Source organism: Littorina saxatilis, linkage group LG2 (assembly GCF_037325665.1).
Source record: "Littorina saxatilis isolate snail1 linkage group LG2, US_GU_Lsax_2.0, whole genome shotgun sequence".
Classification (NCBI taxonomy): domain Eukaryota; kingdom Metazoa; phylum Mollusca; class Gastropoda; order Littorinimorpha; family Littorinidae; genus Littorina; species Littorina saxatilis.
In genome coordinates, this window is record NC_090246.1 from 6,134,383 (window position 1) to 6,138,615 (window position 4,233).

A 4,233-nucleotide genomic window follows, 5' to 3' on the forward strand; every position below is an offset into this window, starting at 1 on the left:
GGAGCTTGTCGTGTAAGTGGAAAGTTGACGAAGCTTTTGAAAACAGAAATTGAATGAAGAAGAAAATGTGGCTTTCAGTTATATACAGGAGAACGGGGTTGGTGTTATTCTCAGTTTACCGTCAAACACTTAGTACACAGATAAAACGTGATTGACTGACCAAGGACTGTTGGCACACTATTCAGAATGCACAACAAAATGTAACAACGCTTTGATACCCATTTTTCTACGTTCGTGATCACTTGAAATGAATACTGAAAACATAAGTGTTTAAGGTAGTGACTGAATGTATGTGAAAGTAAAAATTTTCAGAAATAAATGCATAATCAAAATAATTTATTTCGGCATCAAAGCGTGTAACATACAATCTTGCACACGTTTGCTTTAGTAGTGGCAAAGAAGGAATGCGTGTGACAAATGGATTTGTACATAGTTCAGTCTAAAAAGTGTTTGACAAATGTGTACAGATTGGCTTGCCATACTTCTGGTTTACATGACTTGACTGCGTGGTGGAAGTGTCACCTGTTGAAATGGGGTGATCTGATTTTGCAAACTATATTGTCATTGGTTGCCTGGTTTTAGGGCTGACCAATGAGAGAGGAGATTGCTAACAGGGAGGTAGCCATATTGGTTTGTGTTTAAGCAGAACATTGCTGACGGTCAGGGGAGACAGACGTGTTTGCTCGTGTCTCCACGTTTTCAGAATGTTGCTCAAGTGACATTGAGGTCGAATGTTATACGACTCATGTTTTGGATGAATCATGTGTGATTCAATGCTGTGAATATACAGGTATTTATTGAATTGTATTTTGTTCAGTAATGTTGACCTGTGAAATGACTGTGAGAATAATGTTGAGAAGTGTGAGCTGTTGTCAGCCATTTTGGAAAGGAATGTTGTATGTTCTTTCGTAATGGAATAATTTGTAAATGAGCTGTTGTAATACTGTAACAGCATAAGCTAGTTGACGGATGAATGAATAGTATTGAGTAAGAGTGGAATTATTATTTTGTGGAGAAGTTTATCTAAGAATTGAGTGGTTGAGACTTACGGTAGCATAAACTTTTTACACAGCACCCCGGTGGGAGAGAGGATGCCCTCGGCTGCGGGGAAGATAGAAGAAGACTGGCATCCCCTCCTTGGCGCCACGGATCGTTTGATTGTGGGCGCAAGGTTGTAACGCAGCGCAGGAATTCTGGGACCCGGTGGAACCCCACCCCATATCACCATGAGCGTTATTGTCATTGGCGTGATATTGGATCCAGCAATGAACCCGCTGAATTGTGAGTAGTCACTGTAGTGTGAATTACCACTGGAGAATACGTAACATGTGAAATGTGCGTAACGAGATCCTGTGTTTAACAGGAAACATGATTAACAGAAGGATTGTGTGAAACAAGTGACGACGTCATCGAGAACCGGATTATTCTTCCACGTGCTACATAAGCTATTATTATTATTATTATAGTGAATGCAAGAGATTGTTGATTGTATGAGAGATATCACATTTGTATGTTTGTTGCGATGTTTTGAATACAGGTACGAGGGCAAAGGGCAGTAATCGTGTTTCAGTCTTTGTGCCTAGTTTGAGTGTTGTGTTTGTGTGAGACGAAGTGAGTTAGTAAACAGAGTAGAACACGCATTTTTCTGATAGAGAAATAAATACACACAGACACTTTCACGTAAAAACCCTCCGTAACAGAGAGAGAGAGAGAGAGAGAGAGAGAGAGAGAGAGAGAGAGAGAGAGAGAGAGAGAGAGAGAGAGAAGTCTGAAGTCTGAATGTTTTAATGAGTAGGCCTTGGGCCCTTTTCATGGAGATGAGCACATCTCAAGCACCAGCATACAAATGCACATAGTAAACAAAAACAAGAACATCCTACTCATTATATATAATCCTATTCCAATAATTCCGGTGTGCTTTTCACACACTTGCGCGTACATGGGTGTTAGTGTTTGCGTGTGGTCAAATGAATGGTGTGTGTCTGTGAGTGTATGTTTACGAGCACGTGTATGCTTTGTAAGGGAGTGTCGCCCTGTTTCGTTTACGGAGTACGGATTACGAATGGAAAGCGCCTTCATGACAAATGAAGAAAAACGTAGCAGTAGCGGCTTACTAGTGTTTGAAAACAGCATGGTTAATTTAAACAATGATGGGATTCTAGTGTATTTTCGTGGAATATAATATTCTCTTAACTCAGCATATCAGGGCATACTAAAACAAAGTGGACTTCATCTTCAACACTGCCAAAACAAAATGGACAAGATAAATCAGCGGAGGTTGCATTTAAATTAAAGCGAAATCGATGCACTTTCAGAGGAGATACTCCCAATCTAAGTCTAATCAGAAGATTTCTAGCTTTAATATGTTTCAAATCACTTAAATAGTTGGATAATGTTAGGGTTGATTTGAAGGTTCTGTACAGAGAGAAACGTTCACTTCCTTGTACATTTTCAAGCCAGGTTTGCTTATAGGATGAAATAAGTGTTTCTTTAAATGCTGTTAGGAACGCCCTCTCATCGCCAACACCTTGGTTTTCCCATACTTCATCAAAACCGTACATGTACTGAGTGTAACAGATCGAGGAGGCCCATGTTTTCTTATTTTGTTCATGGAGATATTTCAGCATTTTATACGCCTTGCTCGGAAGGCGATGATGTGGCATCCTCAATATACGTAGCCAAAAACGAATGCATTTAACAAAGCTGTTTATAAACAAGGGGTACCTTCCCGTTTCTCCATAGACCATAGCATTTGGTGTTCTCATACTCGTATTCAAAAAACGTTTAAGTGCGAATAAATGAACTCTCTCTATAGGTGTATGGTCTGCTTCAACCCCCCAAACTTCGGCGCCATATGAAAGCATCGGTTGAATCTGTGCGTCGAAAAGCTTGAAAAAAATAGCTGGAGATCTGTCACCCAGTTGCCATAAACATTTTAAAATACCAATGACTCCCTTTTTCCCTTTTTGTAGCAAAATCATTAAGAGTGTGAGAGAAGGACAGGCGTGTAGACAACCATACTCCTAAATACTTATACATGTTCAAAACGCTCATAGGATGTCCACCATACACCTATCTTTCTCGCAAGGCCAAGAGACCACCGTTCCGAAAAACAACAGTATTAGATTTGTCTAAAATTAACTTCAAGTCCAAGACGTCTAGACGAATCCCACAGGATGTTTAACTGATTCTGGAGCCCACATACAGAATCTGAAATAAGAATAATATCATCTGCAAACATCAGAATGAGTATTTCCAAAAAGTCTGGAATAAGTTGAATACCATGTTTTCCCTTCTGGACAATATCGTTAGCTAGCTCATTAATTAGTAGAGAAAACAAAACTGGACTACAAATTTCTCCCTGTTTTATAAGACCCCTTGAGCACATAAAGGAGTCCGAAAAATCACTTCCTGATCGCACTTTCGCTTTTACCACGTCATACATACAGCTGAGCGCCTGGTACATCTTACCTTTAACTCCATTTTTCTTCAAAGTTTTCCACAACGTAGTTCTTACAACTGAATCAAAAGAGAGAGAGAGAGAGAGAGAGAGAGAGAGAGAGAGAGAGAGAGAGAGAGAGAGAGAGAGAGAGAGAGAGAGAGAGAGAGAGAGAGAGAGAGAGAGAGAGAGAGAGAGAGAGAGAGAGAGAGAGAGAGAGTAAACACAACACATGCTAACACCGACACCCCCCAACCCCCTCCCTCCCCTAAACAAAAAACCCACAACTTTGCAAAATGAATATCATTTTCTAGTCGACATACATTGCCTATTAGCAAGAAGGTCAAACAATGACTTCCAAGACATAGCGATCGACAGTAAAGACGAGTGATTTTCATAAGACAAAATCGGAAATGAAATTTTCTGCAAGAATATCTGCACGCCCTTCAATTTTCCTGGTCACACTGTTCGCGGACTGGAGCGTGCGTATTGACGGTAAAAGTTTCAACGATAAAAACTGCCCGCTCACCTTTCCCCCCGTCGTGAAAAAAATAGACACGCAGACACATAAACAGAGGGACCTGATAGAGACACAGACATCATTAATCTGTGCATGAAATTCCACTGAAAAGTATTTGTTTACACAACGACACCGATGCCAACGTTGTGCCATGTGTCATGTGTCATGTGCCATGTGACATGTGTCATGTGTCATATGTCATGTGCCATGTGTCATGCGTCATGTGTCATGTGCCATGCGTCATGCGTGATGTGTCATGTGCCATGTGTCGCAC

At 40.6% G+C, this 4,233-nt stretch overlaps 1 long non-coding RNA gene across 1 annotated transcript; it reads left to right on the forward strand.

Moving 5' to 3' along the window:
• The first annotated feature begins 421 nt into the window (after positions 1-421).
• On the forward strand, positions 422-1,555 carry LOC138958073 (uncharacterized). The gene is made up of 2 exons (XR_011453281.1): positions 422-790; positions 1,073-1,555. It is a non-coding gene; the product is annotated as an uncharacterized lncRNA (long non-coding RNA).
• Positions 1,556-4,233: the final 2,678 nt, after the last annotated feature.